Source organism: Cannabis sativa, chromosome 5 (genome assembly GCF_029168945.1).
Source record: "Cannabis sativa cultivar Pink pepper isolate KNU-18-1 chromosome 5, ASM2916894v1, whole genome shotgun sequence".
In the NCBI taxonomy this organism is placed as follows: Eukaryota; Viridiplantae; Streptophyta; class Magnoliopsida; order Rosales; family Cannabaceae; genus Cannabis; species Cannabis sativa.
The window spans coordinates 1483244-1493830 of record NC_083605.1 but is presented as its reverse complement, the minus strand read 5'-3'; the positions used below and the strand labels follow the sequence as shown (position 1 = coordinate 1493830).

General features: G+C 31.1%; 1 long non-coding RNA gene across 1 annotated transcript; it reads left to right on the top strand.

Moving 5' to 3' along the window:
• Nucleotides 1-3589: 3589 nt before the first annotated feature.
• Nucleotides 3590-5078, top strand: LOC115718145 (uncharacterized). Its single transcript, XR_009688053.1, has 3 exons — nt 3590-3656; nt 3876-4240; nt 4320-5078. It is a non-coding gene; the product is annotated as an uncharacterized LOC115718145 (long non-coding RNA).
• Nucleotides 5079-10587: the final 5509 nt, after the last annotated feature.

The following is a 10587-nucleotide window of genomic DNA, read 5'->3' as shown; positions in this document are numbered from 1 at the left end:
TGTACCTATACCATACATTAAAATTAAACACAACACCACTCTCTACTCTTAATTTCTCTCTCTGTTCTCTCTGTTTTTCTTGTTCTGTTTTCATCTCAATTTGAAGAATGGATCAACTGTTTGGAACTCTTGTCAAAGACATCACCAGCTTGGTTATCCCAAATCCACTATCAACCACCATTGAAGCACTCCCAATTCTCCAAAGAAGTAATCTTTACATCAGCGACAAAGAGTTTGGAAACAACATCACCCGAATGGTTAGGCCTGTGTTCTTCTTTGGCCACGGCATTGCCCACATTGTAGGACCCGGATGGAACTCCTTCGTAAGAGATCGCGGGATCAGAGTTGGAGACGTTCTTCTCTTGAGACTTGTTCATCAAGTTACTTCTCCAATCGTCATAATCAATGCCAAATTAATCCGATTAAACCACCAAAATAATCAGACTTTCGTTCCTTTGTTACCCCAAGAAGAACAACGACAATGGCGTGATCACCAACCACAACGACAAGAAGGGCCAGAACCAATTTTGTGTGTAAAAAGATTGAGTCTTGAAGATGTGACTAATGTTGTTGGTCATCAAATTGTTATGCCTAAAGAGATATTAGAAGTGTTTATAGCATCAGGAGGAGTAATGGATATTGCTAATTTGCAACATGGTAATTTTATGGTTGATTTCTTAGACCAACACAATCCATCTTTGATATTAGACGCAACTTTGGGTTTGAGAATTGATACAATGGAAGTTTTTATTGCATACAATCATTGGTTGCATTATGTGCATCGTCGTGGGCTTCGTGTTGGAGATGTCGTCGTCTTCTGTTTCGATCTTTTTCGAATATGTATCATCTCATCGGCCTATCGTTACAGTCCTCAACATGGTGTTTGCGCTCCAATTCCGATCTAGCTCGAATCAATAATTAATCAGTTGTAATTGTTAAATCAATCTTGGAATCTTGCTTTTTCTTTTTTTGTTACTTGTTTTTTTCTATAACAAAATTTGATTGATGTTAATAAGTACTATTCATAAATAAATGCATTACATTTTTTGAGAAAGAAATTGTCAATTAGTACTATGTAGTTAGTATTCATTCTCTCAATTACTTGATTATAATTTGTCACTAAGATTGTGATAAAATAGTGCTCTTTTAATATTAAGAAACTATCACTTGGAGTTCTTCCTTTGTTCCAAATAATTGTTCTTAATTTTTACTGTGTATTTTGTTCTGTATCATAGTTTGATTTGCATGAGAAAGGAACACTTGGATGTTTGATTAGATATAATTACTTAGTTTGTAATTTGTGTAATGATGATTTATATATTCTATTAAGTGTTAATAATCAAAGTAAGATGCATGCCAACTAGTAAAAAAAATGTAATATTCTAGACTTATAACATAAAAAGTGTGAACCCATATAAACGAGATACATTTTAATTAGTTACGATATATATTTAGTAATAATTAGGTACGTGTACGATATGTAGTTCTTTTCTGTAATTTTTCTTTATATTGCTTTTCTTTGTGATATCATTTGTTATTGATACAATACAATAGTAAATTGCTCATTTCATTTTATGACTCCATTGTTGGATAGTGATGAGAAAGTTGAAGCTGCAACCAAAATTTTTATTGTTATGTTTAAAAAATTATAAGAAGTTAATTAATTATAAAAGTGTTTGTAGTTATGGTGTGGTCAAAGTTTTCATACTATAAAAATTTAGTGTTTAATAAATGCATTACATTTTTATAAAGATTCTCAATTAGTACTATATAGTTAGTATTCATTCTCAATTAGAATTACAAAGAAAATGATACTTACTTGATTATAATTTGTCACTAAGATTGTGCTCTTTTATATTGTAGCTTTTAATATTAGGAAACTATCACTTGGGGTTCTTCCTTTGTTCCAAATTAATGTTACTTAATTGTTAAACAAATTGCTTTATTCCTGATATTTACTGTGTATTTTGTTCTGTATCATAGTTTGCTTTGCATGAGAAAGGAATACTTGGATGTTTGATTGGATATAATTACTTAGTTTGTAATTTGTGTAATGATGATTTGTATATTCTATTAAGGTTCTGTATAAATATGCAGTTTAAGTCTTAATAATTAAACTAAAAAGATCATCAAGGTAGAATTGATTTGTTACAAACTCAATTGTTTGTAAATAAAGTTTTTTTTTTTCTATTTACTCTCTGCAAACACTCTTTATAGATTGATAAAATCTTATCAAATCAGCTTTATGTATGTATAAAATATCATTTAGGTAATTACACTAATACAAAAAGGGTATTCTCCGTCGGTTTTTGAAACGATTTTTTTCGAGAACCGTCGCTAATAAATATGAATGACTGTTTTAAACTGTTGGAAAATATTAAGTATTCACTCGTTATAAAAATAGGCGACGATTTTAAGTAAAACTATCGAATATCTAATACTCTTGTACTCGACAGTTTAAAACCATTTTCTCATTTCTTCATCCCAACCGCACCTAACCCCGAAACCCCACGCAACCACCACCACCGCCGATCTGTCTCTGTTGCCTCCAACTACCCACGAAACCCACCCACAACCGCTTCCTCCCTCTCTTGTCTCTCGTCTTCCTCCTTACGTAACCACCACCGCCGCACCCACCCACCACCTCGATGCCAGACCACCACCTACCACCTCGGTCCCCCTCTCTTTCTCTCAAGGTATATATACATTTATTTATTTTTTATTTATATATTTATTTTTTTACATATATATTTTTTCTAAATATCTATATCCTAAGAAAAAAATGTAAATATATATTTATTTATATACATATATATTTATTTACGTATATGGTTAGGAATAAAAAATTAATTTGTTTAATTTAAAGTTAGTTGTTATTGAATAAATTTAATGTGTTATAAAGTTAATTTATTGTAAAAAATTTAACGTGTAAAAAATATTTGGAAAAAACTTTTAGAATAAAAAAGATTTAGTTTAGGTAAAAAATTTATTTATTTAATTTGTTATTATAAAAATTATTTATTTGTTTTAATTTAGTTTAGGTAAAATTAAAAATTATTATTAGTCAAAATGATTGTATAAATTTAGGTAAATAAATGTTTTGGTATAAGTTTGTTATAGGGATAACTTGAAAACAACACAAAAATAATAAAAAAATTACAAAATTACAGTTGTACAGAATTTTAAACATTTTTATTGTTTTAAGATATTATTTACATAAAATGAAGTCTTTTTGATGCATTTTGATGTTGTATTTTTGTTATTTTGTTATTTGTATATTATTTTTTATGTTGTTTTTTTTTTTTTTATGTTTTCTTGTTACTTTTATGTGGTTTTCATGTGTTTTTATTGAATACCGTAAAAATGTAAAAAAAAAAAAACTTTAAACGTAATAGTGTAAATATTTTACCAAAAATAACAGTTTATGTAATTTTCCCTTTATTATAGTTATAGAAAAAAAAAAGTTTACTATAATTTAGCTAAAAAAAGAAAGTTAGCTACAGGTGTAATTAATGTTTATAGAATAAGTTTAATTTTAATTAGTTTGTTCTAATTATTTAATTAACTGTTAATTGTGAATTTTGTGTAAGTATTTATTTGTAGTGATACTGTTTGATCTTCTTTAAGTACGTTGATTGGTAACTTTATTAGACTTGGTAAGTTACTAAAATTATGTTGTTAATATTTAGTGATGTTTGTATATTATCGGTAATATATATAAATATACATGTTATATATTTGTGTATTTTTAATTTACACATATTTTTAATTTACGTTGATAATAGTTATAAAGGTTAAAATTTTATCTACTTTTACTCTAATTTGATAAGTTTGTAACTGGAAGTTTTTAATTTAATATTTTAAATATTTTATAGGTATCGGGTTCTTTGTGTTGATTGAAGAGTGTACAAGTAGCTATTTTTATTGGAGAAAGGTATAATCACTAAAATTTTAAAATTCTTTATTTAGTGGAGTTTGAATATCTTAGATATTTATTTGTAGTGAAGTAAGTTCTGCGATTAATTATACTGCGGTCGGATGGGTGGAATATGCATGTTGGATGAGTTTAGATATCTTAAATATTCATCCGTACTGAAATAGGTTTTGCGAATACATGTAATGCGGTCGGATGGGTGGATAATTTTTGTACTATTAATGCTATTTTGTTTGTTTTGTTTCTTATTTTTGGCATGTTTAAAATTTTCGGGAACGTCCAGTGCTAGCTAGCGAGGGAGCTCATGTAAGGGCTTTGTTTGATTTGGTAAACAAGTCCATTGTATTGCTGCTTTAGCCATATTAATGACTTTTTTTGCATTTAGAGTTCGAATGATTGAGGCTGCCGCTGCTTGTGTAACTAGTGAAGAATCGCGCAGGCCAGCCATCCGTGAGACTTTTGCAATTTTGAAAGGTGAGGAACAACCCTTTATATCTAGGAGGAAGAAGTCTGGAATTCTGGGTAATGGATGCGTTATTGATTGTAATCACAACAAATAAATAGTGAGATGAGGAGTCATTTAGCTTTGGCCATGTTAGGTGTCTCCGAGTTTGAGGAAGACGACCACCTTTGCTGTCGTTGAAATAAGAAACAAACAATCAAAACAACTTGATTTTCCCCCTCTTTGTTTGCTCATTGTTTGGTGCGGAAGGAGTGTAATTAGAAATTAGAAGCTTTAAAATTGTAAATAGAACAATAGGTTTGTGCTTGTTTTGGGGTTGAAGATGAAGGGAATGGAATTTGGGGTTGGTTTCTGGGTTTATTTTTTTAGTTTGATCGGCTGTAATTTTTTTAGTTTATATTTATAATGAAATAATTGCCGACGCGTATTTAAAATTATGGGTGGGCAACATCCAATCCAATCCATTTGAACCAAACCGATCCAATCTAATTCAATTATAAAAAATTGGATATCCAATTATAATTGGATTGAATTTGATTGGATGTTGAAAGTTGCATTCTAATTGGATTGGATCAATTATTGAATGTCAATCTCAAAATCTAATTAAAAATCGATCTAATTCAATTACATTTATATATGTTAAAAAATTATTAATAATTATTCATATAATAAAAAATATAATATATTAATTATATTTTTATTTGATTTTTTTTTTGTGTTGAATTTGTAACCGTTAGTTGTTTTATTTATTACTTTTCAAGATATTTTATTCTATTTTATTTACATAAAAATATTGTTGTTTTAACTATTTGAAATTTTTAGTTGCATTACATTGTAATGATAGTGCTTTTATAGAATATTAAACTTAAATAAAGGATGATATTTAATTTTTAAGCATTTTTTTTCTTCATATTTTTATATTAATATTAAAAATTATGTGTGTAATTGAATATCTAATTAAAAACCGATCTAATCCAATTAATAATTAGATTTGATTGGATTAGATTTTGAGGTCTAATTGAATTGGATCGGAAGATGATTTTCTAAATTCAATTACTAATTGAATTGAATCGAAGAAGAAAATGTTAAATTAAATCAGATGCCCACCCGTATTTAAAACACCACTCACTATCTCAATCTCAATTAACTGTATAGTTTATATCTCTTTTGAACAAATAACTTGTTAGACTATATATATAGTGTATGTAATATAGCATATACAATGATATGAAATGCGGAAAATAAACTGTAATCATATCTATAATATATGCAATGAAAGGATCGATGTACCTCCAGCCATTGATCTTTGAGCTTCAATCCCTGCGATAGCTTCGGTATTGGAGTTCGGGCTTCCTCGCTCTCTCAACTCTCTTTAGATGGAATTTGCTGAATGGATTCAGAATGAGTGAGGAGCTCGGGGACCGAGACCCTATATTTATAGGTGAGATACTCCATCAGTATCTGTGCCACATTAATTGTCAGAATATTTTGACAATTAATTCAGGAAATCAAATCAGGTAATGAAAATAGAAATCTGACCATATATAGAATATTACATAATTGATTTTGTTCAGATTCAATGAATATAAAATATTCATTTATCAGAATATCAATTATTTATTTATTTCCTTAAATAGAAAATCATTTCCTTAATTAGAAAATAATTTCCATAAATAAAAATATTATAATATAACTAACATAACGGTTTTGTAGTACGGACTGGTATTACTTCGGTAATAACATCATTACCAAATTTTGGCGCCAAAATCTGTTAATATCAGAATCCAAACACAACCCAACTACTATATATATAAACATATACCATACATTAAAATTAAACACAACACCACTCTCTACATAACCAAGCTGGTGATGTCTTTGACAAGAGTTCCAAACAGTGAATTGTGTTGATCCATTCTTCAAATTGAGATGAAAACAGAACAAGAAAAACAGAGAGAACAGAGAGAGAAACGTATATAGAGAGAGAGAGATTTGATTGTTTTGGGGCTAAGTTTTGTTCATGACATTACCGAACTGATTTAACGGCAGTTAAGTTAGTTAATTAACGGAATTTTTCTTCATGATAAGTGTCAATATTGGGTTTTTGAAAGGCTCATCTCTCCAAATTCCCAATATTCTTAACTCATGCTTCTTCTCACACTCAACCATTTTTGTCCCTCTTTTTCTATCTCAATTTCAAAAATACTGGATAATAATTAACTGTATAGTTTACATCTCTTTTGAACAAATAACTGATTGTAAGAATAACTAACATAACGGTTTTGTAGTACGGACTTGTTTTACTTCGGTAATAACATCATTACCAACTACTATATATGTACCTATACCATACATTAAAATTAAACACACACCACTCTCTACTCTTAATTTCTCTCTCTGTTCTCTCTGTTTTTCTTGTTCTGTTTTCATCTCATTTTGAAGAATGGATCAACTGTTTGGAACTCTTGTCAAAGACATCACCAGCTTGGTTATCCCAAATCCACTATCAACCACCATTGAAGCACTCCCAATTCTCCAAAGAAGTAATCTTTACATCAGCGACAAAGAGTTTGGAAACAACATCACCCGAATGGTTAGGCCTGTGTTCTTTGGCCACAGCATTGCCCTCATTGTAGGACCCGAATGGAACTCCTTCGTAAGAGATCGCGGGATCAGAGTTGGAGACGTTCTTCTCTTGAGACTTGTTCATCAAGTTACTTCTCCAATCGTCATAATCAATGCCAAATTAATCCGATTAAACCACCAAAATAATCAGACTTTCGTTCCTTTGTTACCCCAAGAAGAACAACGACAATGGCGTGATCACCAACCACAACGACAAGAAGGGCCAGAACCAATTTTGTGTGTAAAAAGATTGAGTCTTGAAGATGTGACTAATGTTGTTGGTCATCAAATTGTTATGCCTAAAGAGATATTAGAAGTGTTTATAGCATCAGGAGGAGTAATGGATATTGCTAATTTGCAACGTTGTAATTTTATGGTTGATTTCTTAGACCAACACAATCCATCTTTGATATTAGACGCAACTTTGGGTTTGAGAATTGATACAATGGAAGTTTTTATTGCATACAATCATTGGTTGCATTATGTGCATCGTCGTGGGCTTCGTGTTGGAGATGTCGTCGTCTTCTGTTTCGATCTTTTTCGAATATGTATCATCTCATCGGCCTATCGTTACAGTCCTCAACATGGTGTTTGCGCTCCAATTCCGATCTAGCTCGAATCAATAATTAATCAGTTGTAATTGTTTAATCAATCTTGGAATCTTGCTTCTTCTTTTTTTGTTACTTGTTTTTTTCTATAACAAAATTTGATTGATGTTAATAAGTACTATTCATAAATAAATGCATTACTTTTTTTGAGAAAGAAATTGTCAATTAGTACTATGTAGTTAGTATTCATTCTCTCAATTACTTGATTATAATTTGTCACTAAGATTGTGATAAAATAGTGCTCTTTTATGTTGTAGTTTTTGATATTAAGAAACTATCACTTGGGGTTCTTACTTTGTTCCAAACAAATGTTGTTAATTTTTATACAAATTGCTTCATTCCTAATAATCAAATGTTCTTACTGTGTATTTTGTTCTGTATCATAGTTTGATTTGCATGAGAAAGGAACACTTGGATGCAGTTAAGTGTTAATAATCAAAGTAAGATGCATGTAAGCCAACTAGTAAAAAAAATGTAATATTCTAGACTTATAGAACATACAAAGTGTGAACCCATATAAACGAGATGCATTTTAATTAGTTACGATATATATTTAGTAATAGTTAAGCCGGCTTTACAATAAAAGAAAACTTACAAATTGTTTGCAGCTTTATGTAGTTGAGATTTATTGCAAAAAAATAGGTTCCAATAATGGGTAGATTGGGATTGGGATCTCTTCGTGTTTAGCCATTAATTCAATTCTTACGTTTTCTCTTTCCTCTGAAAGAAACAAGGCCAATTAAGTTTTACTGTTTAACCAAATTCAATTTTTAACGAAGAAAAAGTTGAGATGAATACTTACGGCTTAAATCGTAGTAGATGTTGTACTTCTTCTTTGCCCTTTTGAAAATTATTGGCTCTAATTCTTCCTCTATATATGTCGATTGATGGAAGCTTTTTACTCCTCAATGCATAATTTTGAACGTTTTTGCTACTTCAAAAATTGACTCAATAAAGGATCTAATAAAAGAGAAAAGGAAAAAAAATTAAAACAATAATAGTTGGGTTTTTTCCCAAAAATAAGAAAAATAGTTGAGAATAATTAAATAAAAAAACCAAAACAAATTACTATATTATATTAATACCAAAAAGAGTAATTTGCGGGATAAAACCTAAGTCTAACGGTAAGAATAGAAAGAAATGGCTTGGTGCCATTAATGATGAAATGGGATCACTAGAAAGAAATAAAACATGGATTAGAGTACCTAGACCTAAAGGACAGAGGGTAATAGGTTGCAAATGGATATTTAGGCACAAAGAAGGGTTGCCTGGTGAAGAAATCAGATACAAAGCAAGGTTAGTTGCAAAGGGGTTTAATCAGAGAGAAGGAATTGACTATAATGACATTTTTCTCTCCTGTGGTAAAACAAACTTCAATTAGAATCATGATGGCTAAGGTTGCTATGTTTGATCTTGAAATGGATCAAATGGATGTAAAGACAACATTCTTACATGGAAGTTTAAAAGAGAAAATCTACATGGAAGAGCCTGAGGGATTTAAGAACATGGAAACTGATCAAGTTTGTTTACTACAAAAATCTCTATATGGTCTGAAGCAGGCACCAAGGCAATGGAATCTTAGATTCCATGAATTCATGCTGCAAATTGAATTCACAAGAAGTGAATATGACCCTTGTGTTTACTACAACAAGACTCCTATATGGTTATTACTCTATGTGAATGACATCTTGATAATTGGAAAGGATAGAAAGGCTATTGACTTACTAAAAGAACAACTCAGCTCTGAATTCGAAATGAAAAACCTAGGTGAAGCTAAAAGGATACTCGGGATAAAAATCAAGAGACAAAGACCTGGCTATGTGTTCTTATCTCAGGAAGGTTACATTCAGAAAATTATTGACAAGTTCTGCATGAGTGAGTCCAAGACAGTCACTACTCCTCTTGCCTCACACTTCAAACTTGCTCAAAATCAAGCCCCTGATAATGAAGAAGACAGAACATACATGGACAATGTTCCTTATGCTTCCTGTGTTGGAAGTCTAATGTATTGCATGGTCTGTACCAGACCAGACTTGGCATATGCATTGAGCATGGTGAGCAGATTCATATCTGATCCAGGCAAGACACATTGGGAGGCTGTGAAGTGGGTTCTAAGATACCTAAAGGGAACATCTACTGTTGGTTTGCTGTACAAAGACAATGGAAAATTTGAAACTGAGGTTGCAGGGTATGTTGACTCAGACTATGCAGGGAGTATTGTTAGGCTAAAATTAGTCTAAGTTTCGGGTTATATTTTCGGTTAGTTTTCACTCTTTGTTTCTAGTTTTAGGGCTATTTTACGCCTGATTCTTTTGTTTCAGGTCCTTGGGTGTTTAAAGAAAGTATGTACAAGAATTGAGGATGCGTGGTGAAAGAATCGAGAAGAAAAACCAAATATTGTGTCGTTGCATGTTCCAGTCGCGGCGGGGAACATGCCAGTCGCGACGGGAACTGGCAGAAACTTTTTCAAGAACTCGATGCTTAACCCCGTCGCGACGGGGGCATTGCCAATCGCGACGGGGACCCAGAGACGGGATTTTTGGGCAGTTTTGTAATTTCACGAATTTTTAAGTTGAGACTTGGTTTAAATAGTGAGAGTTCGTGAAAATTAGGTATTATTCAGAATTAGAACCCTAGAAACAAAGAAGGAGGCTAGAAGAGCGGCTTGTGGCGACCCAGATCAATTGCTTCAACTAGTTCTTTCTCTTCTCTTTAATTTTTCTATGCTATTTTCTGTTTCAATGTTAATTATGGATTTGATTATGGATGTTTTGAACTAAACTCCTATTTAGGGAGAATGATGAATGTTGTTTAAGTTTTTCCTAGTTAATGAATAATTGTCATTCCTCCATCTTGATTATGAACACTATTCATATTTGTGTTTAATTTCCATGTGCAAGATTGATCACCTTTTACATGTTTTATGATCTCAATTCGAAATCCGAAAAGTGAGAATT